The sequence below is a fragment of the Coptis chinensis genome, chromosome 2 (assembly GCF_015680905.1).
Source record: "Coptis chinensis isolate HL-2020 chromosome 2, ASM1568090v1, whole genome shotgun sequence".
NCBI lineage: Eukaryota > Viridiplantae > Streptophyta > Magnoliopsida > Ranunculales > Ranunculaceae > Coptis > Coptis chinensis.
Window position 1 is genome coordinate 32,262,394 of NC_141457.1, and position 27,534 is coordinate 32,289,927.

General features: G+C 36.1%; 2 non-coding genes across 2 annotated transcripts; one reads left to right on the forward strand and one right to left on the reverse strand.

Moving 5' to 3' along the window:
* The first annotated feature begins 10,124 nt into the window (after positions 1-10,124).
* Positions 10,125-10,228, forward strand: LOC147515812 (small nucleolar RNA R71). The gene has a single exon (XR_015214618.1). It is a non-coding gene; the product is annotated as a small nucleolar RNA R71 (small nucleolar RNA).
* A 16,665-nt stretch (positions 10,229-26,893) lies between these two features.
* LOC147515813 (small nucleolar RNA R71) lies at positions 26,894-26,999 on the reverse strand. Its single transcript, XR_015214639.1, has one exon. It is a non-coding gene; the product is annotated as a small nucleolar RNA R71 (small nucleolar RNA).
* Between the last annotated feature and the right edge of the window lie 535 nt (positions 27,000-27,534).

Below are 27,534 nucleotides of genomic sequence, written 5' to 3' on the forward strand. Positions count from 1 at the left end.
AGTTATAAAGGTACATATTATCGACCAAATAGGCCTATGAGTCTTGTATTTCAGCGGGTATAGTAAGTCCAAGAACAAAGGCTAGCAATAACCTAGTAATTTCCATTGGTTCATCCTCAATGGTGATGGAGAACATTTGTTCTCCATCCGGTCTATCAAAGAACTTACAATTATCATAAAAATAAGATGTAAGTGCCAGAGAATAAAGTTCATCAGGTCTTACCATTAGCGGTTCCCAACCTACGTGTATGATCACCTCGCAAAACCAAGCACCATAGGTGTCGCTTTGGAACAAGTCTTCAAAAGACTACTCCGGTATGATTGTAGGAGATGTCATCAAAATAAACACACTCTAGAAGTGCTACAAACAACCCTGGAACAACTCACAAAAAATCAGAAATTTCTGGGGCTACAACGGTCAGGGCGTGGGGTGTGCTCAGAAATGGTCTTGGTAGGGCGCGGGTCGCGCTCCTATCAAATATCGAGTTACAGTGTTTTCAGCGCAGGGTGCGCTCATAAATGGGGTGTGTTGGGCGTGGGGCATGCTCCGTGTGTGAAGAGCAGGATGAAGTGAAAAATAACAGGAAAAATGTAGAGGTTCAGGGTGAGAGATGGAAGTGAGATGTGTGGGTTTTGTGTGTAGAATGAAGCAAGTATATATAGGGTTTTAGTTTCTAAAATGAATCGACAAGTTGCCAAAAAAATTTTAGGCAATTGCCGGAAACAAAATATTTCCAAAACCTAAAACAGAAACAACCTATATTTCTTATTCCAAAACAAATCTAATATCTTTTAGATTGAATTTAGAAAAGCAACTTCCTAACTTATTGAAATTTCATCCTACCACAATATCAAATCATAGCCACACAAATAATAGCAACCATCTCGACCAACTCATTGCAAAATTACTTCTAAAATGGTGGATCATATAAAAGCAATGCTAACAATAAGAATACCACCCCCAAACAGTTCGGGAAGGTGGGATTTACATAAAAATCATTGCATGCTTAGACCAAACCCAATTTAAAGTAAAATAGAAATTCAAATAACCATTAACTATAGAATTTAAATTTAACTACTGAATTTAACAACTTAACATCCAATCTACTAAAAACAATAAAAACAACATCAAAACAACAAAGTGAGAATTTTATAGTAAGATAGTAAAGACTATATCTAAAACATATGTATATAATGAACATGCAGTTTACCATATATCAACAACCAAAATAGTTGTGGATCTTTCCATAAATAAATAACATGGAATGCACCCCCAAACAGAATCAAGCACCAAAATTTTCTACGACGCAACTTTGTGAAATGAAAGTGAAGTCTGATAGACCTAGAACGTAACCGAGCATACACCTTCTTCTTCATTTTTGAATGAAAGGGTGTCCAAGTGAATGATCGTGAGAAAATGGATGTTTGTGGAAGATATGTTGGATATGTATAAGTTTTAGAAGGAAAGAATAGAAAAAATGGGAATGTGGATTTAGCACAAAACTCATTCATGGTGTAAGTAGGAACTATCTCAATTCTGAAAATGAAGGTGTCAAGTGCTTTTTCCTTGGGAATTATTTCCGTATTAGGAGGATTTATAAAATCATTAAGCATAGGAGAAAAAAAAGGGTCAAGTGCAAACTCAATGTTCCTTTGAAAAGGTGGAAGGTGGAAAAAATTGGTGATGGAAGATGAATGAGTGACAGGATGATGTGAGGTGGATGAATAGGGCTCGGCTAAAGCTCTCAGGTCTAGATCATCAGAAGCCTTGAGATATGCAAGACATTCCTCAATAGGTGGGTCAAAAGAATCACTGGGATAGAGGGTGAAAAATTCATCTTCCGTCATAGCGTCAAGGGATGAATGGATGTTGACAGGGAGGGACTTGCGAGGTGGCAAGGAAGAGTTGCAAATGAATCGAAGGAAATCTTCCTCGACTTCCAGGGAGTTCTCGTTGAAGTTGGAACTTCCAAAGGAAAGGAATTTGTGCATATGATTATCAGGAAACGTGGTTTTGAAATAATCTTAAGCTAAGCTCTCGATCATGCTAACCTCTCCATCGACAGTCATATTTGGGAACTGTTTAATCATTTTAAAAACATTTACCTCAATAGAAAGATGGCAAAAAGACATGGACATCGAACCATCGCAGCAGTTTATGAGCGCATTGGCAGTAGCCAAGAAAGGACGCCCTAAAATGATCGTAATAGAGTCGTTAGCGACTTCTGTATCGAGGATAATAAAATCAGCAGGATAATAGAAATCCTAAACCTTAACAAGAACAATTTCCACCACACCCTTTGGATACTTAATCGACCAATTAGCTAATTGCAACGTCATTTTAGTAGGTTGCATCTCCTGTAGACCTATTTGTTTATAAAGATAATAAGGGAGTAAGTTAACACTCGCCCCCAGGTCTAATATCGCGGTCGTCGTGTGGGAATCTCCTAAGGTGCATTGTACAGTAGGACGACCAGGGTCCTTGTACTTTACAATTCTATTATGTTCGGTTAAAGTTTGAAACTGTTCAGTTAAAAAAGCCTCTTTAGGAATATTTGTCTTACGCCTAGTAGTGCACAACTCTTTGAGAAACTTAACATGGTGTGGTAACTTTTTAATTGCTTCGAGAAAAGGTAGTTTTATCGTTGGATTTTTAAAAACCTCCCTAATCTCATCAAAATTTGTATCCTTGTTCAACATAGCGAATCTCTAGGGAAACGGTGGTTTCTCTCTATATTTAGCATATGGATCAACAGGATGTTTAACCTTGGCTTTTTATTTCTTAGGTTGTGGTTTAACTGGTACCTCTACAGGGGTATGAGTTTCAGTTTTTATTTCGGTATCTAGTTCAATATCTGGTGTAGGGACTACTGGTGGGCTAACTATAGGCATAGTTACGGCATTATCAACCACTCTGCAAGAACGGAGAGTGGTGATGGCATTTAGCTCACCTACGTTTATATTGTCCTTACTAGTATTACTGTTTACCTCAAAGGTTGTGTTTATTGTTTTAGGATTAGGTATCGCTTGACCTGGAAACATACCTTTCGGTTGTACTTTCTCTTGTGCTAACTGCTGTAAGGAAAGTTGAATAGACTGTAAAATATGTTGTTGGGTTTGCATAAAGGCGTCAAAACAATCCGGTTGTGGAAGAGTGTTTGCTATAGGTTGTGTGACAAGAACTATGTCACGTTGATTATTAACAGGTGGGTTGTGATAGTTATGATTAACCGGAACAATACCTCTATTAGCATTATAATTATTATTGTTATAATTATTATAATTCCCTTGTCCTTGTCCTTGTCTCTATGGAGCTTGATTGTAATTGTGTACTAGCCTAACATTTTGATTATTATACGCTGGAGGTGTAACTTGTTAATTATTTCGCTAACCGTTGGGGTTTTGTCGCCAAGGAGCGTTAGGTTCACTATTAGTGGAACAAACATTGTTCGGCTATGCGGATTGTTGTTCATAGACTAGAGGCCGGATAATAGGAGTCGGGATGCGCAGGACTCAAACAGAAATTACATGCAATAGAGTTGATATTCATGACAGGGATAAGCTTTTGTTGAACAAAAATATCTTCTACCTTTTTAGTGAGGGATTAAATTAGAGTTTTAAGCTCAGGATTGGATTTAACCTCAAGCATACTGGTAGCCTTAACTGTTGAAGAATAACTAGCGAAACGGGAGATATCGTCACTACACCCACGCACCCCCCCCCCTTCTCCCTCCCGCCAGTTATTATTACACTTTGTTTGATCTTCTAAAAATTTATAAGCCTATGAGGCTCCTTTACTGAGGAAACTACCCCAATTCATTATATCTAGGACCTTATAGACACCCCATTTTTGCACCCCAAACATAATTCATTCACGATTTTACCTTGAATTAAATTTGATCATATAAGATGATTTGCTTTCTGGAGTCTTCATTGCTACATCAAACTTCTTTCTTTTCATCTTCTTTTAGCGTTTTTAGACTCTCCTCATCATGTTCTAGCTATGGCTGAAGTTTCATTGCTTTCTGAGTTTTGAGCTGAAAATAACCAAAATACCCCTCTAACCCTTTGGACCCCAAATCTCGTTTTTTCAGCTCTTTCTTTGGATGAGATTATTTCATATTTGAATTACCCTTAAAAAATCCTTCGAAATGAGTACAAGCTTGCCTAGGTTCCTTATGGATTTTAGAAACCCTAATTTTGCCTTATCCCGTTTTAGCTCGTTGTGTGCACTGTTCAGTGCAATATATTATTAGAGTAAGATTTCGACCCAAGGGTAAGTTGCCCATAGGTTAAGTCTAAAAGGGTCAATTATGTTAGAAATTATTTCATTGCCCTTTTCATCCACCTTTACAGCTCTGATTATAGCAAGGGTAGGTCATTGGAAAGTTTATTCTAAGCTGGTCATTTTGACATAATGTAGGCCCAATTCAGAGGTATGATTCCAAAGATGCACCCTTTTGAAGTTCTAATGGCTTTTTGTCCTTTTACTATCCAAATTGACTTTGACTTCCCAGCTTTGACTGGGCTTGAAAAGGCTTTTTCTTCTTGATTATTGGGCTTTAAACATAGAACTCTTCCAGCAATGACCTTGACTCATTTTCCAAGCAAAATGGCCTCTTTAAGCACATAAATAGCTTCAAGACTTGAAATACACAAAAAAACGTAAACAATACTAACTCTTATTTATTATAAACATAATTGGCCTAAGTAGAATACTATTAAAGGGTTTAAACTACACTTGTGGGTGCTTATCACACCACCCCGAAATAGCATTTTGCTTGTCCTCAAGCAAAGGTGAGAAATAAAAACAGATTAGTGACAAAAAATGTGGTCCTAACTAATCTCGTTTCGCAGAGTGCAATCACATTGACCATATGCAATAAGGTCTTAAATCACTAGGAATTTACTAGTGGACAAGTTATAGTCTCGTGAGAGTTTTCCAAAGAAGATACTCATAAACTTTATTTATAATTCAACGACTAAGAAATAAAAGTAATTGACCCCTAATTTATCTCAAATATCTATACATCTCACTAGCATTTAAACAAGGATCATCAATCTAACCCCTAAATTAATATATGCATAATTATCAAATCATCTTAAGATAAACAACTATACAATGAACTATACTATGAAATGCAATGACATGTCTTTTTATAAAACTTGTGGGTAGCTTGCATAAGTAGGTTCTCACAAGGAATGTGTCAAGACACAAAACACTATGATTTTTCCACTCAAGTTTGCTAATTCCAGTGTGTAGTGGGCACACATTTCCTCACAATCTTAATGACAATCCAAGAAAGCCGAGGTCAATCAAACACATCTACCACTTACTATCACACTAACCTATTCCTAATTGAGCTAGAGGTCTTTATTAGGTGATACGGGGCGTAGGTGTTGGTTAAAGAAGGAAGGAAATGGATATTCAAAAAGATAAATCTGAGATAATAGGGTCTTCAAAATATGTAACTAGAGAAAACCTTGTTCTTACTTTTCTTATACACTTTGTTTCTATCCTTAGCCCTTTTGTTTTGGCTTTTAACTCCTTTGATTCTATTTTTTAGAGTTCTAACTTTATATTTTATTTTTCTTATCTTTGGATGGAAACTTACTTTTCTTTTCTTTTTCTATTTCTTTTTCTTTTGAAGCAACTAACTAACTTTTGTTTACACAGGATTTTCTCTTCTTTTTTCTTCAATCATCCTATTTCTCAGACTTATCTAGATAAGTAGGCTAATTTTATTTTTTTTATTTTGTTTTATTGGGTAAAGGATTTGTGGTTTGTGTAAAGGCTAATGAAAAACTCAGTGGGGCGACTAGCGGAAAATATACTTAGGTAAGAATTTCTGGCTATATCGATCCAAATAGGGCCTACATTGCCGCTTAGGATATGGTATGGTGATCAAGCAAGTGGATGTGTGATTTCTCTACTCGGAATTTACTTCTCTCTTATGTCATCACTCATATATTTCACTCTTATGAGGCTTTTAGTTTTAGGTTAGATGCTCATAGGATATGGATTAAGTACTTTAACCTAGATCTCAGAAAAATACTGTCAAGTACAATCATAGATGCTCATGCAAGATGTTCATGAAAAGATGCAATGACTATTACTTACATATTAATCTAAGTTTCAGAAATTAAATCCTAATTCAAGTACTACGTGAGATTTTTTGACTAATATCATCTTAGAGAAGGGAACAATTCAATACCATTTTCACTAAGTACATAGTATAAACTATTTTTTTGATTTTTATACTTTTCTAATTTTTATACAACAAATAATACGTAATATACAACCTAGTATGTGCTTAAACATTTACAACATGTTTCTATACCACCCCCAAACAAAATCATTCATGTTTTGTCCCCAAAGTATGAAATTAAAATAAATGATAGAGAGTATCATAGAAATGTGCTTGTAAATGGGAGCACCTGAAAAAGAAGATTAATTTATACTAATATAAATAAATAAAAGCATACGCAACTCCTATATGAGTTTCTCCCATTATGGGGATAACATGAAATAATAAATAGCGTTTGGGACATAAATAGACTCTAACATAAATAAAATAATAGCATACGTGGCTCATATAGGCTTAGCTTATGAAATTCCGCAAAATAGAGAAATTTTACGAAATTAAGGTACCTAATTACATTATGCATCCCAATTAAATCAACAAGGTCCATGGGTTCTATATTTCGATATTTATACATGCAATTTTAATACGTGAATGTACAATATGTTAAAATTAAATATACCACCCCCAAACAATTTGGGAGAAGGGGGTTCATGAAATAATTCAATATCACAATTAAATTATGTAATTAACTAACCTAGACTCTACTAGAGTAAATATGACAGACAAAAAGGTGGCAAAAGGTTTTGAAATGAAACACCAAAATAAGCAACCCCTAAACAAAATTTGAAAACACTTTTTAAGTTTGAAATTTTTTTGTGGCATATACTCCATTAAGGTGGTATTTTACAAAAACTTGGGTCTTTTAAAGTCAGATTCCCTAGACATACTAATATATGTTTATGTTTTTAATTTTTTTTATATGTTTGATTTTTGGAAAAACAAAATTACAAGAAAAAAAAAGGAAAATGAAACTTACTCCATAGAGAAAGACTACTCAAATAACAAGAAAAAGTGCAAGAGATGAATGTGTAAGTTACATGAAATGTGGACTAAGGATCCGACACTTACAACCACTCACTCCAAAAGGAAGGTCCGGTTACCTTAATGGTGCACTCCCATAACATAAGATTGGAATGGAGTACACTAAAGAATAAAATGAGTCTTTTATAGTCAAATACTCGAGACTTTATCTAATACATCTATTACCCTGCAATTTACCATATATCAATAACTGAAATAGTTGTGGGTCTTTCCATAAATAGTTAACACGGAATTCACCCCCAAAATGAATCAAGCACCAAGATTTCCTATGATGTAGCTTAGCAGAATAAGAGTGAAGTCTAATGGACCTAGAACTTAATTAAGCATGTAATTCCTTCTTTTTCCTCCAACAAAAGGGTCTCCAAGTAAATGATTGTAAGGAAATAGATGGTTTTGGAAAATACTTAGGATGTGGATAAGTTCTAGAAGGAAAGGGTGAAGTGAATGAAAGAGTGGGTTTAGCATAAAACTTATTCATGGTGTAGGTCTGAACTGTCTCATATCTAAAAATGAAGGTGCAAGGTGGCTTAGAAAATCATGAAGCACAAGAGAAGTAAAAAGGTCAAGTGCAAACTCAGGTTTCCATTGAAAAGGTAGAGGGAGGGGGATCGAGGTGGTGGAAAATGATTGGATTTTATGAGGGATTAGCTCAGGTGGATGGTGGTCTGGTGGTGCTCTAGGTAGTTCTTGAGAAGGTGGATTGTCAATGGTTCTTAAAAACACGACAAATTCCTCATCTAGGTTGTTCATATCCACGTAATTGTGGTATTCCTCTGCATCATTGAGGAATTCATCTATGTCGTCCATTGTGAGATTTACTCCATCTCCATAGGGGTGGGAAGGCAGGTTGGAAAATTCTTCCTCTATTTCAGTTATGTTTAGGGAGTCAAAATTGTGATATTTGTCTTCTTCCCTAAGAGGGGTATCTGCTAGTGTGGGGACGAGGTCGGCCGCACTAACGTGAGATACAAAACTCTCAATGGACTTCACTTCTCTTTCGACAAGCAAACCTAGTTGTCCATGCTTGAGCCTAAATATCTTAACCTCCACAAAAAGATTTCCAAAGGAAAGAGTCATTGATCCATCTCGGCAATTGATTTGTGCATTGGCGGTTGCCAAGAAAAGACGCCCTAAGATGATGGGAATAGAATCATGAGCAACTTCTGTGTTAAGAATAACAAAGTTGGATGGGTAGTAAAAATCTTGAACTTTAACAAGAATGTTTTCAACTATGCCTTTGGGATACTTAATAGAACGATCAGCTAATTGCAAAGTCATTTTAGTTGGTTGAAGTTTTGTTAGACCTAGTTGTTTATATAAATAAAAAGGGAGGAAGTTAACATTCGCCCCGAGGTCTAATAGTACAATTGTTATGAAGTAAACTCCCAACGTGCATTGTATAGTAGGACGACTAGGGTCCTTGTACTTAATAATTTCATTATGTTCAGATAAGGAAGGATACTATTCAATTAAGAAAGCTTCGTTGGGTATGTTGGTTTTCCTCTTCGTGGTGCACAACTCTTTTAGAAACTTAGCGTGTCCAGGTAGACTTTTTATAGCATCTAGAAAAGGTATGTTTATAGTCAGATTTTTAAACACTTCCCTAATCTCATCAAAATTCTCGTTCTTTTTAAACACAACTAGTCTCTAGGGAAACGGTGGTTTTTCTCTATACTTAGCATAAGGTTCAACAATATTATTAACCTTGTGTTTATCTTTAGCATGAGGGTGAACATATTTATTAACCGTTATTTTATCTTTTGGTGGATTCCCTTTTGGTTGTAGTTTAACTGGTACTTCTACAGTTTTAAGGTCTCCGATTTCTATGACAATATTTGGTATGTTTCATTGTCAGCTTCCGTTTGTGGGCAATCTTTCGGCATAGTCACTTTGTTATCAACTACTCTACCAGAACGAAGGGTAGTGATTGCCTGTAGGTCCCCTTGGTTTATATGACCATTACACTGAATACTGTTTACTTTGAAAGTAGTATTTGTTGACTTAGGATTAGGCACTACTTGACCTGGAAACACGCCTTTTTGGTTATTATTTTGGTTAGGAGATAGTGCAATTACCTTTTGGGACAAAGACTGCATCATTTGCATTGTTTGTTGTAGCATGTTAGAGTTTTGCTCATGCCGATCTTTCATAAATCTGGAGTTTTGTTCATTTTGTTCCTTCATCAAGTTAGAGTTTTGTTGCATAATTTGATTTTGATGTTGCAGCAAAGTTACTACCACATCCTCTATAGATGGTTTAATTGGTGGAGTGGTCATAGGAGGACTGACTGGAATTAAGGCTTGTTAAGCGTTCATGTCTAGATGTTGATAGTTTTGGGTAATGGGCACTAAACTTCGGTTTTGGTCACCTACATCTCTTTGTCCTAGATGTTGGTTAAATTGGTGGAAGTTAGTAGTGGGCCTAACGTTTTGATAATTAAAACATGGAGGTGTAGGCTGTTGTTGATTATAATTAGTGTTCTGCCTCCATTATGTGTTAGGGTTTGTGAAAGCGTAATTATCTATGGGTTGTGGTTGTGGTGAACCGTAGAGTAAGGGTCAAAAGGAATCAGTATTATTGGGATTAAAACAGAAATTACATGGAGGGGAGTTGATGTTTATGGCTGGAGTGGGTATCGCTTCTTGTTTATGAACAGAGAGGGCATCTACTTTTTAGTTAGGGATTCAATAAGAGTTTTAAGCTCATGGTCAGGTTTAACCTCAAACATACTGGTTGCCAATGTAACTATTGAAGAAGAGTGGGAGTAATTGTTACCTCCCCAGGTGTTACTTTTCTTGGATTGATTAATTATCTAAGAAGTTATAAGCATCTGTGGCTCCTTTACTTAAGAAATTACCTCCATGCATGATGTCTAAAGTCTCCTTGTGGTATTGTGAAAGACATTTGAAAAATGCGCGAATGAGTGTGTATTTTCCAAGGTTATGATGGGGACACTCTACTAGAAGATCAGTGAAACGATTCCAAGCTTCAGAAAAAGATTCATGAGGCTTTTGGCAAAATAAGTGAATATTTTGAAGCATTTCGTCAGTCTTCTTTGGTGGGTAGAATTATTCTATATATAACTCAACTAGTTTTTCCCATTTGTCAATAGAGTTCGGCTTTTGTGCTGTTAGACAAGCAGCTTTGTCAACTAGGGTGAAAGGAAACACTCTAAGCTCTATTTGTTCAGGTCTTACGTTAGGATGATGAAATGTAGTAATAACTTGTTATATCATACGTAAGTGTTGATAAGTCTTTTCATGGTCTAAACTATGGAAAACTTGTAGCAGATTAAATATATTGGGGGGGGGGGGATTCTAAAATCTCCCGTTGTATCTGCTAGAATGATGCAGGACTTAGGTCCATCGTTTAAAGTCTTATAAAAATGAGAGAGGGGTCTCTATGCTATTTCTTCACCCATTGCTACAGATGTAGCTGTGGTGAGTGTAGGTGTTGTGTGTGTGTTACTGTGTGAATTTCTAGATAGGTGATAAAATATAAATTAAACTTTTTACCTATCTTAACTAATTATGCTAGGAAGAAGTAAATGATAATTTATATTCTTTTATAGCAACTTTCTGCTATCAATTATCATGCAAGAAAATAAGAATTCGTTCCACTCCTAGTTGCTTAGAACATACTAATTCAATTCATGATTAACAATTAAACAAGACGAGAGTAATGATCTTAAATATCACTAATATGGTGAAAACTATGATTTAATATATTCTAAATTGAAAAATGACAATTAAATAAGAAGATGTGAATATGAAGAAGGAATTAGGAAGATTTGAAATCCACCTTGATTAATTCTTAACATGCTAGTATAGAGTTTGTTGCAACCCTAATCTTTATGTTTTCACACAAGGTTCAACATAAAGGTTAAGTCTTTTTATCCCTAATTATTCATGACATCTCTAACCAACTAATAATTAGCATGAGAGGAACTTGAAACCCATTCTCATGGTGAATGAACTACCCTCTAGTCTAGGTTTATTTTACTTATTACTAAATAGAAAACCCTAGACTTGAAACTCTTTAATACAACTATTCTATACTAACATATCAAGTCTTCATCAAAGCTTCAATCAAACCCCTCTAATCGAGGTTTATCTATGGTTCATTAGACTATCATGGAATAAATCATAAGAAAAAGAAGACATAATTAAAGTACTACTTGAATAAAAATAACTTGATTTATATTAATGGTGGCTATGCTAATAAAACATAAACTAGGTTAAACTAAAGAGAACAGGTAAGAGATATAAATTATTCTAATTAATATGGGTTAGGGTTAGAGTTAGAGTTTTGCTTTAGTCCTTTTTATATAGGAGAGGGCTAGGTTTATAATTTCGTACATGGGCTTCGGAGCTATGTTTTGGGCCACTAAATCAAGCCCAAAACCTAATTACTTAAGTCCAAAAAGGGTTTCTCTGTTAGAAATTACTGCAATAGCCTTTTCATCTATGTTTACTCTTCTGATTGGATTAAGGCCTAGACAATTAGAAAGCTCTTTTTGAGCCCGTCGTTTTGACATAAAATAGGCTCAATTCCGAGGTCTGAGTCGAAAGATACCACCTACGGAAGTTCTGTTGACTTTTATGCTCTATTTATGTCAGCGTTGACTTTGACTTTTCAGCTTTAACTGGGCTTTAAAAAGACTTTTTTTCCTTGAAACTTGGGCTTTAACCATTGAACTTCTTAGCAACCAACCTTTGCTCCTTTCTCAAGTAAAAGTGACATATTTCTTTGCATAATTGACTCCAAGACCTGAAATACACAAAACTACGTAAACAATATTAACTCTTATTTATTATAAACATAATTGGTCAAAATGTAATATTATTAAGGGGTTAAAACTACAATTTTGGGCTCTTATCAAACCACCCCCAAACATTATTTTGTTTGTCCTGAAGCAAAGATGAGAAATTAAAATAAGTGACCAAAAATGGAGTTCTAACTAGTCTCGTTTCGCCAAGTGCGATTGCATTGACCATATGCAATATGACCTTAAACCACTAGGAATTCCCTAGTGGACGAGTTATAGGCTCGTGAGAGTTTTACAGAGAAGATGCTCACAAACTTCATTTATATTATAACGACTAAGAAATAAAATTACTGTTTTCTTATTTATTCTTAGATATCTATACATCTCACTAGCAATGAATAAAGAATAATCAATTCGAAACCTAAGCTAATATGTTCATAATAATCAATCATCTATGGATAAAAATATATATAATGTACTATGCTATGAAATGCAATCACAGATCCGTTTCTGAAACATTGGAATAGCGTCCTTAAGTAGGTCCTCACAAATATGTCAAGATAAGAATACTCTGATTTTTCCACTCACTCCAGTGTGCAGTGGGCACACTTTTCCTCACAATCTCAATGATGTATAAGGGAGCCAAGGTCGATCAAACACATTTGTCACTTACTATCATACCAACCTATTCCTAATTGAGCTAGATATCTTTATTAGGTGTTGCGGGGATTAGGTGATGGTTTAAGAATGAAGGAAATTGATATTCAAAAGGACAAGTCTGAGAAAATAGGGTCTTTATATTATGTAACTAGAGAAAACCTTATTCTTACTTTGCTTCTACACTTTGTTTTCATCCTTAGCAATTTTTTTTTTCTTTTGGTTTTTTACTCCTTTGATTATATTTTTGGAGTTCTAACTTTTTTTTATTTTTTTCTTTTCTTTTCATTTCTTTGGATGGAAACTTTCTTTTGTTTTCTGATAAACGTAAAAAGATAAAAGTTTACCTACGAAATGAACGATGAAACTCAAAACGTAAGTAAACTAAAACTTAATTACGAGCCTAATTTATCAAAGATTTCTACTCTCAATCCTATTGAGATATAGTGGAGTAGATGATTCGTTCCACTCCTAGTTCTTTCACAAAGTAATGTTCTCTACGTATAAATAATCTTAACTAAAGTCTAATGAGAGATTTACGAAATGATAACTAGACTACGATGCAACTACCCACAAGATGCAACTAGTCAACTATTTAAACAACTATGGGAATACTACGTCGATTCTATGATAAGGAGTTAGAGGGGGATTGATTCCACCTTAGCTCAACTTAATCCACTAACGACAATTTAATCGTCAGAATCTGAATTGAATCGCTTTCAGCAGAACAATCTGGTTATTCCTAATCCCTAATTACACAGCATTTCTACCAATTCATAACTAGCATGTGAACGATTACACCCATTCTCATAGTTAACTAATCATTTCTAGAGTGGAAAGGAAATTACGACTATTCAACATTAACACCTAATCAAGCCTTCATCAAGGCTTCGCAACCCCCTAATGGAGGTTTAGCCGAGAATCATCACGCTATCATTCCCAATCAAATTCGAACAAGACATGATATAAAGATTGAAACTTTGCTTATTTAAACTCAAATGGAAACTACTCATGCAAAAAATCTATTCAATCTAATAAAGACAAATAATTGAATCTAAGAATTGAACTAAATAAGTAAATGGAAAATGAAACTAGATTACCAAGAACACTATTTTATTAATCTAATGAATAATAAAACAATGATTCAAATACTAAATTAATAATCTACTTTGTTCTAAAGTAATTAATTAAACATGAAACTAGATCTAAAAAAAGATATGAAAAACTAATTAATTAACTAATTGAAATTCTAAAACTAAGTTCTAAAACTAATTAATGGAGGCTAACTAATCAAATTATTAATCTAGGTCTAACTATCTACCATTAACAAAGAGCTAAGCTTTTTTTTTTATATGTTTCAGATCCAAAAATTGTGCATGGGCTTGGAGCCATGTTTTGGGCCAGAGAATCAGGCCCAAAACCCAATTCTTTCAGTCCAAAAAGGCCTCTTCAGCTGCAGTTGGCTACAATAGACTTTTCGTCCACTTTTGCTCCTTCGATTGGGTCAAGGCTTAGACCATTGGAAAGCTCTTTCCAAGACGGTCGTTTTAACATAAGGTAGATCCAATTCCGAGGTCTGAGTCCAAAGATACGGTCTTCGGAAGTTCTGCTGACTTTGTGTGCTGTTTCCGCCCGCGTCGACTTTTCAGCTTTTGACTGGGCTTTAGAAAGGCTTTGTCTTCTTGAATCTTGGCCTTTAATTATAGAACTCCTTAGCAACCAACCATTGCTCCTTTATCTCATCAAAGTGGTACATTTCTGCACATAATTGACTTTGAAGCCCTAAAACGATAAAACACGTGTCGGTATTAACTCTTAATTATTACTCACATAATTGGTCTAAAAGTATGACTGTTACAGGGTTAAAACTACAGTTTTGGGCTCTTATCATTTTCTTATTTGAAGCAACTAATAAATTCTTGGTTTTCCACAGATCTTTCTCTTTTATTTTTTCCATTTCATCCTACTTCTCAGACTCATTCAGAAATGGGTAGGCTGATTTTATTTTTATTTTGTTTTTAGAAAAGGGTAAAGGATTTGTGGTTTACGAAAAAGCTAAAGAAAGGCTCAGAGGGGCGACTAGCAAAAAATAATTTCATATTGGTTTGAATTTCTGGCTATATCGATCCAAAAAGGACCTAAATTCTCGCTTAGGATATGGTATAGTGATCAAGCAAGTGGACGTGTGATTTCTCTATTCGGAATTTACTTCTCCCTTGTGTCATTACTCAAATATTTCACTCATATAAGGCGTTTAGGCTATATTCACACATGATTTGTAGAATAAGTATTCTAGCCTAGATTTCATAAACTTACTGCCAATACAAACATAGATGTTCATGCAATATATTTATGGAAAGATGCAATGACTAGTACCTAAATATTAACCTAAGTTTCTAAAAACTATTTTAATTTAAGAGCTAACGTGAAACTTCTAGACTACTATTATCATAGAAAAAGAAACAATACCAATATTCCTAAGTGCATAGTATAAACACTTATATATATATAATTTTTTACTAGAAAGCAAGTGCATATTATACATATATATATATCCTAATAGGTGCCTTAAATTACACGTGCTTCTATGCCTCCCCCAAAGAAAAACATATTTAGAACATACTAATATAGGTAAACGCGTGAAAATTTTAGAGCACCTGCAAAACAAATTTAGAACATACTAATATACGTAATGAAAAACAGACGCAACTCCTATATGAGTTCCACCCGTTATGGGAATAACTAGAATTAAATTGCTTGGGACATAAACAAACACTAACATAAAGTAAAACTTACTTTATATCCAGCACTACGCGTTGTCCTCCCCTTTTAAAAAGAAGTGAGGTTCCTTTACGTCCTACCAAGCCATGATAATCTGCCAGGCCTCATGCCATTTATCATCAACCTTTTCTAACCTGTTAAGCGCCATTTGGTTGGATGGGGTGTAAGGGTCAACCCAATTAGGTTATAGCCTCCACCCTGGCCAAATCATAACACAAAAAGAGCGTACAATGCAATTGGTGGGTCGCATAATGTTAACCCCAACCCCAATCCGTGAAATGGGTACAAAACTCAGAAAAGAAACATAGCAATATGCAACAAACTAAGATAGGCATAAGATGGTACTTATGCTTCATAATATGGGCTCATGCTAAACTAGATACTAAGGTCTGGGGAAGGTCATATAGTATATGCCCCTCAGCAAGAGCAAGTAAGACGTCACAAGTGGCATTATTCACAGAAGAAAAAATGTCATTCGCCTAAAATATTCAGCATAATAAAGAACATAATAGTGCCTAAATTAAGGGACATGCTACCAAGGGCTACGTTATATTGCCCTTGGTCCTTTGTACTAAAAATCCCCGCCCCATAGGTCTCATGGAAATAGTCATAGTTATAGATGTACATATTGTCAGCCATATAACCCCATGAGTTTTGGGCAGCAGGCATAGAAAGTCCAATAGCATAGGCTAATAAAAACTTGCTTAAATCCATTGTTACATCATCAATGGTGACAGAGAACACTTGTTCCCCATCTGGTCGATAAAAGAACCTACAATTATCATAGAAACAAGCAACAAGAGCAGGAGAATAAGTTTTATCAGCACTTACCATTAGAGGTTGCCATCCTGATTGCACAATCAAGTTGCGAAACCAGAACCCATAGGTTTCACTCTCGAGCAATTCTTCAAAGGACTGCTTCAGTATGATTTTAGGATATTTCATAGCAACAAACACACTAATCAACTCCTAGAAGTGACTGCAGAAATTCCCAGAAAAAAGAACTGGAGGTATGTTGAAGTAAGGGTGTGGGCGCGCTCAGAATGGCCTATGTCAAAGGGCAGGCGTGCTTTCTTCTGACAAAAGAAAAATATGTGATACTTGAATTACAGCACGGGCGCACTCTGTGTTAATGCAATATAAGGGAGTGCATGCTCTGAGCAAGACTAGTGATATGAATTTGAGAGGTGCAGAGTGAAGTACATGGTGTGCCATGTATTTATAGAGCACTAGTTTCTTAAACAAAGGTTCTTAAGGTTCCCAAATTTATAAGGAAAGAGACGGAATAAGAAAAAGGCGTCTAAAACCAAAATAGAAACAACCGAGAGCAAACTCAGCACCAAATCTATATGGTTTTAAACCTGGAATCAAAATAACAATCTCCATGCTTCTAACCCTTGAGGTTGCACCAAACAACAGTAGCTAATTCTAGCTATACCATATTAGCAAGATGCTTATCTAAACTATATTCCTTAAGCATTGCACTATTAATTCCAAAAGCATGTGGATATGGTAAAATACAATGCTAAGCAAATAATGCCACCCCCAAACAAGTCGGAAGGGTGAGATTCATGAAAAATAGATAGCATGTGTGGACAAAAATTAAACCAACTTAAAATTCAAATAACAACCACTAACATAATCCAATAATAACTACTTAAACTCACAACTGGGAATAATAAATCTACTAAAATAGGAAAATATTCTTAAATATAATACAAAATAACTAGCCACGAGATGAGGAAGGGCCAGATCCATCCATCCTACGTTGACGACGCTCATGCCTTCCAGAGTCAGTAGAGGAAGAACCATTGTGAGATGGCAGGCATCGTAGAACTTTGTCTTAAAACGTTGATAAGTGCTCAAAAAGTGCAATTTAACCCTTGATTATGCCTCTTGTTTAGCCATCTTAGTGGAGTAATAGTGTTTCAAAGTTATGTTTTATGAGTCTATAGGTAAAAAAGAGAATTTTGTGGAAAATTAGAGAAAAGGGGTAAAATGGAGTAATTCAGATCATTAAGGATCACATGGGAAGCACGTGGACAATCATGGAGAAGGCCAAGGAATTGAAGCTATTAAAGATGCAACTTGGACCTATTTTAAAGCCTATTTGGAAACCCAAGGAAAAATAATTTATTGCTTGGACCAAAGCCCGCAAAAGAGGATAGAAGGATAGAGTAAAAGAGGGAAAATAGACTTCTGCGTCTGGGATGCATGGATCGTGCGTCCAGACATATTGCTCGCATCTGAGGTGTAAGGATCGTGCGTCCAGATGTATGAAATGACACTGTAGCCACTTTCTTCTCAGTTTTGGAGACGAAGTTCGACTCTGGAAGAAATTGATTTGTACTAGGAAACAAATGGTGGTTTGGAATGCTTCTATAACTCATTTTAAACCCTATAAATAGAGGACCTAAGTGCCTCATATAATTTGCCAATTCACTTATACTCTTGTCTCCAGAACTTGAGGCAGAAAGAGATTAATAATAAAAGATTCACTTTAAACTAGTCGAGTTTTAATAAATTAGTCTTTCTAGTCTTATGTTCTTCGACTCTTCTTCTTCTCGTACTTCGTGTTCTTATTTCTTTATGGAAGGCTAATCTTCTCCTTTAAGGGAGGAGATGAAGCCGATGCTTAAGGTTTAATGATTCTTCTGGTTCATGGTGTTCTTCAATCAGGTTAGTTCTTTATGATTTTAGTTATTAGTTCCATTGCCCACACCAGGGGATGGAAGTATAGAATAAGGTTTATGTTTTGCAATATTAATATTATGCTACTGTTCTTTACTTTTCTTCTAGTAGTATAGTTCTTTAGAGTTAGGGAAGTATTCTTTGTGTTGCCTTAGAAGGGGTAGCTCAGGGAGTGGCTGCCTAGGGGAAGTATTCTTTGTGTTTGCCTTAAGTGGTGATTCATTGAATGGCTGCCCTATTAGGAAGTACTCCTTGATGTTGCTTTCGGTAATACATTGAATGGCTACTTGAGCTTACATAAAAGGAAAGAAGATATTAATAGCATAAACATAGGAACAACCTTAAGTAGAGTTAATTGTTAACTATGTTTCGTCCAAGAACAAGCATGAAGCAGAAGGTCATAGATCAAAAGTATTGGTGGATTCTAATCTCTTGAATTCCCTCTCTTATAAATTCTCAATAGTTTAGTTAATTTAGTTTAGTTTAACATTAGAATCTAAAATCTCTACAATCATAGTTTTGAATCCCTCAAACCATCTTTCCAGTCCTGTCCTTCACATAACATACACTTAAAAGTAGAACAATACCCTACTCATCCTTTACTTATTGAGAGATAATTAGGTTTTGATACGCTTCTATTTGTTCAATGACCATCATCTATCTACATCATCCATATACCATCTCATAAACACAAAAAGAAGTGAGTGTCAAATGGCGCTGCTGCCGTTTTAAGTTATTTATGTTTATCGTCTTGAAGGACATCTCGAAGACAAGATCTACCGTCTAGGTTAGTCGAATCTTCATTCTTTTTATTTTATTCTTAGTATAGTTGCATCATAGTTTAGTTTTATCGCTTTCTAGTATAATTGCATTTAGGACCTTTTCAACAATTGAAGTTGTAAGCCAACACAGGGAAACTTCAAACTTTAGTGTTTCTTGTCTGAATCTTGACAAACGGACTATCGTCTATATGCCATGGTACCTAAGCAATCCAAGTGATTCACCATAACCATAGAAGAGACAGCTTTAGACAACGGGCGAGATACTAGCTGCAAAACCAAACCCAGTTGAAGGAACATAGTTTTACATTTAGTAAAATAGTTGTATATTATTCAATCATTATAGGATAGTTTTTCGTCATTTTCGCATAACATTTTCTAGTGTATACCCCATCGTCCATATCATCATCCAGTAAGAACACAACAGTGGACAAGGTTTAATAACCGACTCCAAAGAATACTAGACGAGATTGAAACAATGGCCGCATGCAATGATGGAGGTGTTTTGGACACCAATAATTCTGAAGCTATCCCACCCATGCAAGCAAAATAGAGGAAGAAGCTGAGTGATTTCTATTCACCAATCATTGGAGACCCACCAAGCAGTATTATTTTTCCAGAGACAGAAGCTAACCAGTTTGAACTTAGAGCATAAGTAATCTCTATGCTTCTAAAGTTCAATGGTTCAGACAATGTTCAGCCTTATGTCCACATGAAAAAATTTCTATTAGTCCTCAGAACTTTCAAAACCCAGAATATCAGGGATGAAAGTATCAAGTTAATTATTTTTCCACTCTCACTCTAAGGTAAAGCATCCGAATGGTGTTAACTGCACAACCGATCAATTCAATCAACAACTGGGAGAAGTTGAGAACAAAGTTTATGAACAAGTTCTACCCACCCCAGAAGACAGATGCCATGCATCAAGCCATCAACAATTTCAAAGGGAAGGTGATTGAAGAATATCATCAAAGCTGGGAGAAATTCAATAATTTGCTAATTTCATGTCCACATCATGGTTATGATAAAAGCACACTGGCTCATTTTATCTTCTGAGGACTTTCTACTATGAACAAGCAGATGATACAGTCAATGCATCAAGGTAAGTTTACATTATTGAATGGAGAGGAAGCCTACAACTTTCTCATGAATTTAGCTGAAGACACTCAACAATGGAGTACTAGCAACGAGGACGTAGCAAGAGTGGAGGGGATGTCGAAGCAATTTGGCAACCAAATTCAAGAAGACCCAAATCAAGCGATGCTATGAATTATGGCAAGCTTATCAACATGACTTGAAACTCTGAACAAGAAGTTTGATCAGTTCTCCATGAATCCTCCAAAAGCAAACAATTTCCAAGCTAAACCTCAGCCATCCAAGCCTTGTTATGCCATTTGTGAGCTTTGTTCTGATGAAGGCCACACCACTGAAGAGTGTTCGTACTATCTGGATACTAATGTAGAGGCATGTAGTATCAACTCTTTAGGAAGAAATAACTAGTTCAATCAGGGACAGAATTATTGGAAGCCACAAAATACAAATCAAAGGAATTTTCCTCCAGGATTCCAAAATCAGTCAAATCAATTCCAAAATAACCAGTATTAGTTCCAAAACCACCAGTAACCATACAGAAATCAATAGTCATACCAGAACCAGCAATACCAAGCCAACACAAATAGAGAGTTAGTTCTAGATCTTATGAGTGGATATATTACCCCTACACTTCAGTCGAGCAAAGAAGTTATCCCATATTTGGAAGAAGCTATCACCACCATTGTCAATGAGCTGAAACAGACAAATCAAAGAACCCAGAAGTTGGAGAATAACTTTAGTGTCATTCAAGGCCAGATAGGGCAAATCACTGCCGCATTGACAGAGAGATCAAAAGGAGCATTACCAAGCCAGCTGGAGCCAAATCCGAAAGGAAAAGGTGTCTTGCAGGTGGATAACCTGGAGATTACTAAGTCGAATGACAAAGTTAATGTTGTCACCACTCTGAGGTCAGGTAAGAAAATTGATAACAAGATTGTCTATGAACCAAGAAAAGATTCTGCGGAGCCTAAGGTAACTTATGTCCCCACCATCCCACCCAGTTCTAACATTCCAGATATATCTAGTGTTGTGACACCTGTTGAACAAACTTTTGCAAAAGAAGTTGAAGGAACTATTGTGGAAGTAAGTAAGAAGAAGCCATCACGAGTGACTCCACCTGCACTCCATTATTTGTTACCAAGCCAACCGAAGCCGAAAGAAGAGAACCGATATTGAAGAATCCACCAGCACCGTTTCCTTCGAAACTAGTGAATACCAGAAAGGACGACCAGTACAAGGAGATTTGCAATATATTTCAGAATTTACATATTAATATCCCATTTCTTACCGCCATCAAGAAAGTTCCCTGGTATGCCAAGTTCATGAAAGATCTAGTGAAGAAGAAGACCAACATTCCGAAAGAAGCTTTTATCGCTCAAAGATGTTCATCGTACGTACAGAATCTAGCGATTGTGAAACTGAAAGATCCTGGAAGTCCAACTATTACATGTAGAATTGGAGATTCTTTAGAGGAGCAAGCTTTATTAGATTTGGGTGCCAGTGTGAATCTTCTACCATATTTCGTCTGCGAGAAGTTAGGCTTGAAGGATCTTAAACCGACTGATGTTACTTTATAGTTTGCAAATAGATCAGTAAAGATACCTAGAGGAATCATTGAAGACGTCATAATCAAGATTGAAGATTTCTATTATCCGGTTGATTTCATAGTACTCAACACAGAACCTACATCTGGTAGGCAGATACCAATCATTATAGGCAGACCATTCTTGGCCACTGCAAATGCATTCATCAACTGTCGAAACGGTAATATGATGTTATCCTTTGGTAATATGAGAGTCGAGACTAATGTTTTCCATACGTTATAGCAACAATAGAAGGTGTGTGCTGTGAACGAGGTATGCATGATTGAAGCGTTAGCACAAGATTATCTGACTCATTCATATTCTGTTGATGAGTTGTTGAAAGCTCTGATAGACTCAGATTGTGAGGAACTTAGTGTCGAGGAAACCAATGCGATTTTGGATCCATCACCTGTCATGGATGACAGCAAGTTCAAAGAAAAGTTTGAATCACCTATGCCTGATGGACCATCTAAAGAGCTTAAGAAGGAGCCGCCTAAGCTAGAATTAAAACCTTTGCCATCTACACTTAAGTATGCTTTCTTGGGAGATTTGAGAACCTACCCAGTAGTCATTGAATCATATTTGACTGAGGAGCAGGAATACAAGTTAGCTATAGGTTGGACAATTGATGATATCAAGGGGATTAGCCCTATGATAGTTCAATATAGGATTCATTTGGAAGAGGATTCCAAGACTTCTAAGCAACCATAGAGGAGGCTTAATCCGAAGATAAAGGAAGTAGTCTAAGAAGAGGCCGTCAAACTCCTTGACACCGGCATTATCTACCCTATTTCTGATAGTCAATGGATTAGTCCAGTTCAAGTTATGCCGAAGAAGTTTGAAACCACAGTGATTGAGAACGAGAACAATGAGTTGATTCCAACCAGGATTCGGACTGGATGGAGAGTTTGCATCGATTACAGGAAGTTGAATAGCGCATCGAGGAAAGATCATCTTCCATTGCCATTCATTGATCAGATGTTAGAAAGATTAGCTGGACAAGCTTACTACTACTTTCTTGATGGTTACTCAGGATATTTTTAGATCCATATTCACCTTGAGGACCAAGAGAAGACCACATTCACATGTCCGTTTGAGGATTGCTTGCACCATCTCTCCTTAGTCCTTAAACTTATTGCGATACACACTTACTTCTGAACTGGGAAAAGTGTCACTCCATGGTAAAGGAAGGGATAGTGTTAGGTCACCAAGTTTCAAAGGAAGGAATTCTAGTAGATCGAGCGAAAATGTCTACAGGAAGTAAGCATGCTGTCGAGAGATCAGTTTTGAGATGGAAACCTAAGTGTTCCCCACCTGTTAGTTTGTGGGATTTACTCCCCGTTGACCTTCAAAGGAAGATTATTTCTATGGCTCCTGTAGGGTTCGGTAAAATTCCATTTGCGCATAAGAGGAGAGTGCGTAAGCTAGATTGCTGTAAGAATTGCCATTCTAAAATTTGTCCTGGGTTATAGCCATTAAGAGAAAATTGTTGGTACAAGGTATACTTTTGTCAATCACCTACTGAGAGAGATCGGAAGAATCCCTACAAAGTGAAACCTAGTGGGTGGGAATACTAGTCTTGAGGATCTGACTATAAAGGACTCAAAAGTCGTGAGAATCTGACTTTAGAAGACTCACATTACGTCTTGGGGATCTGATGTAAAAAGACCTAAAAATATTTGATTTGGTTCTTGAACTAATTCTACTGATATTCGGCATCAATGGTAATATCCTACCTTTTTCTCATCCATTTCATTTACTTCTTTATACATTGAGGTCAATGCATGCATAAGTAGGGGGAGGGTGTACTTGAGAAATGAATTTCGAAAATTAGTTTCAAAAACTAAAATATTTTTGTTTCTATATTAGTTGCATGAGAAAAATAAATTTCAATGATAAGTCTGGGATATATATTCTATACTGTTTAGTGTTGAGTTTGATAGATAGTTGAAATTATTGATTTCATTACCGCTTAGACTATTTATTATGCTCGGACATAGTTCTTGTTGATAGAATTCTTTATCAAGGCACCACCATAGTACTTGGTCAGTTTTGGTAGAAGAGAGATTTAAACCCTTAGTAAACTGGAAGTAGAATTTTTAGACTTAGTCCTTGAGACTTGAGCTTTATACCCATTCTTTGGAGAGTTCTTACAAAAAATCCGAGTCTTAGTAACTCAACATCTTTCAGTTCTTTATGTCCTTGTAATATAGTCTCATTATTTGTTGATTTGGTTAATCACGAAGTGACATCAACTGGGGAGATAGCCATTAGGTCTTGTAGTCTATTCGAAATAGAGTATCATACTGATAAGTCAAGTAGTGAACCCATTCAGCCTTTATCCCACCTAGTAGGACCATAATGTTAAACCATTTTAAGCCTTATAATAAGCCATTTTCTTTCATAAAACCCTTTACCCTTTACCCAACTCCAGACAAGGATTATAGCCAAAAACCTTTATCAGCCATACCCATATGTTTCTGAGAATACAAAGGGAACAAGGAAGAAGAAATAGCACAAAAGGAAGATTACAAGGAAATATCAGAGAGATACAATGAAGACCATCATTCTGTTCAAAGTGAAAGAAGCTAGTGGAAAACAAGCATATCGAGTTGATAAGAGCCCAAAACTGTAGTTTTAACCCCTTAAACAATATTACTTTAGACCAATTATGTGATTAATAAGTAAGCGTTAGTACTGTTATCGTGCTTTTGTGTATTTCAGGCTTCAGAGTTGAATATGTATAGATATGCGCCCCTTTTGTGAGATAAAGGAGTAAAGGTTGGTTGCTAAGAAGTTTTGTGATTAAAGGCCAAGATTCAAGGAGAAAAAGCCTTTTTAAAGCTCGGTCAAAGCTGAAAAGTCAAAGTCAACGCGGGCAGAAATAGCGCAAAAAAGACAACAGAACTTCCGAATGCTGTATCTTTGGACTCAGACCTCAGAATTGAGCCTACCTTATGTCAAAATGACCAGGTCGGAAAGAGCTTTCCAATGGTCCAAGCCTTGACCCAATCATAGGAGAAAAAGTGGGCAAAAAATCTATAGAAGTCAAATCTAACTGAAAAGGCCTCTGTGGACTGAAGAAATTGGGTTTTGGGCTAGATTTTCTGGCCTAAAACATGGCTCCTCAGCCCATGCATGAAAAAGTGGATATGGTCTCCTCCATTTGTATGGAGAAGACTTAGCTCTAAAAGATACCTAGATCTAGATTAGAAAATTAGGTTAGACTCCATTAATTAGTTAGAATAGCTTGTTTTAGATCTAGTTTTTACCTTCAATTAATTAGTGTTAGAATAAAGTAGATTATTATTTAGAATCAAATTTAGTTTTATAATAAAGAATTAGTTCTTCATTTCAATTTAGTTATTGATTAAATTCTTATTTAGTTTTAATTGATTTAAATTCATAAATTAGATTGTTTTCATTTTGATTCTTAGACTATTGTTAAAATTAGATTTATAAAGTTTAAATTAGTTATTAAATTATGACTTGTTATTATTGTTCTTGTGTTGGGAATGATAGTATAGAAATTTCACATCACACATTACTCTCACCATTATTTCTTGTGTTTGATTAGTTGAATTTTATTTAGTCTTGATAGATTGAGAGTGGAAGTGCTCTATATATTACATGAATATATATGTGAGAGTAGGTAAAAAATAATTAATACTGTAAGAATGAGGTTAGAGTATCTAGTTTAGTTTTTACGGGTTATCAAATGGCGCCGCTGCCATCTTAATCTCGTTCAAGACAAGAATTCAATTGCTTGAATTCAAGGGGCAATCCCCCATTCTCTACCCACCGACCCTTTTATTTTTTCATTCTTATTTCTTGAATTTTTGGAACTGTTCACTGTTTTAGGCATAGGGGCTGCGGATTCACAGAGGAAAACACTGCAGTAAAGGTATTTGTAAATTTCAAAAGTTTCTGAAAATTTACAGGCGTAATCCTTAATGTGTTATTGATTTACTGTAATATGTTCAGATTTTTTCTAGTTGTTTTACCTAGTGAAATAATACGATCATTACAGTGCTGCATTTCAGTTTTCAAACCGTAAGTTCTTGAAAAACAGACAAGTAAGGTTACTTAGGTAGTTCTAAAAATTCTAAACTTTTTACAGGAGTATCTATCCTAAGTCAGGAGGTTGCAGTAAAAATTTGACGACTTTTTAATTTGTTTTAACCTCCTAACTAGTGGAGTGTTTCCAGTGTGTTTCTGCAGTTTTGCAAACACTTAATTTCTGGAACAACAGCCGGTAAGGAGGGTTTCTAGAACTCCAATTCCTCTAAAACGTTTACAGGAATAGCCATGATCTGTCAGGAGTCTCCAGTAAAATTTTGGCGATTTGTTTCTCTGTTTTGATTGGTTAACCATTCGGTTGTTTGTATTGTGTCCGAAAACTATTTCACAAACTTTGAAGGGTAGTAGAAAGACTTTCATAGCTCTGATTGATCTGAAATTTTACAGGCTACTTGATAGAAATCTTAGAAAACTACTATAAAAATTTAAAATTTTTTGGACCGTGACCCGCGCCCTAGATAACCTATTTTCGAGCGCGACCCGCGCCAAAAACACTGGACATCATCCAAGGTTGAGCGCGCCCTGCGCCCAACCAAGGCTAATTTCGAGCGCGACTCGTGCCTACGTGCCTATTCCTCGAGCAAGGTCGGAGCGCACCCCATGCCCTACCCAGGCTAAAAGTGAGCGCGACCCGCGCCCTCTTGTGTACCAGCCCGGTTTTTTACAGGTTAGTTCAAGCTTTCATTTCTTCAAATTATTCATTGTTTCTAACATCATACAAACACTGAGATCGGTATACAAGACGCTATTTAAATGCGTAGCAAGGAGGCATTCAGGTAGTCCTTCTTCCACTTCTCACCTCTTCTATCGGAGGAGTTTTAATTCTAGTATAATCAAGCTTGTTTTTCGTAGACATAAATACCACACGCCTATCCAGAATTTCACACATTACACCTGCATCAATGGCTAAAGAACAAGAGACTCCTCTCTCTAATTTTTATAAAGCCCTAAACGATTGTCCTAAGTCGTGCATCGTTCTTGCAGACCTAGTGGGGGATTTTTGAATTCCCCCTAATATATTTAACTTATTACCGGTTTTTCATGGTTTAGACCACGAGAAGCCTTACCAGCATATGCATAGGATAGAGCAAGTTCTCACTACATTCCATCATCCTAGCATAAGTCCGAATCAAGTTAAACTTAGGGTGTATCCTTTCACCCTAGCCGACAAGGCGGCGTCTTGGTTAACTGCCCAAATGCCAAACTCTGTGGACTCATGGGCTCAACTTGTTCAATTATTCATTGGACAGTTTTACCCACCACTAAAGACAGATGAAATGCTTCACAAGATTCATTTCTTCCTCCAGAATCCTAATGAATCCTTTTCAGAGGCCTGGAATCGTTTCACTGATATTCTCATTGAATGCCCACATCATAATCTTGCGAAAGACACGCTTGTTCGTGCTTTCTTCAAGGGGCTTTCACATCATCATAAGGAGGTTCTAGGTATCATGATTGGGGGTAGTTTTCTTAGTAAAGGAGTCTTGGAGGCTTATACATTCTTAGAAGATCAATCTAAGAGGAACAACAATTGGGGAGGTAATGACTCTTCCCGCTCCACTCCTTTTTTTGAGGTTAAACCTGATTCCGAGCTTAAAACTCTTATCGATGCCCTCACTAAAAAAGTAGATGCCATCTCTGTTCAACAACAACCCACTCCAGTCATGAACATTAAATCTACTCGTTGTAATGTCTGTTTTAGTCTTGAGCATTCCGACTTCTATTGTCCTTTTGTCTATGCACAACCACCACCACAACCACCACACTTCAACCAGTTAACTCAACATCAAGGACAAGGGAACTTAGGTAACTAGAATAGAGGTTTAGTGCTCATGACCCAGAACTATCGACATCAAGACATGAACGCTCAACAAGCCTTAATTCTAGTTCAACCATCTACAGACAAATTAGTAGTG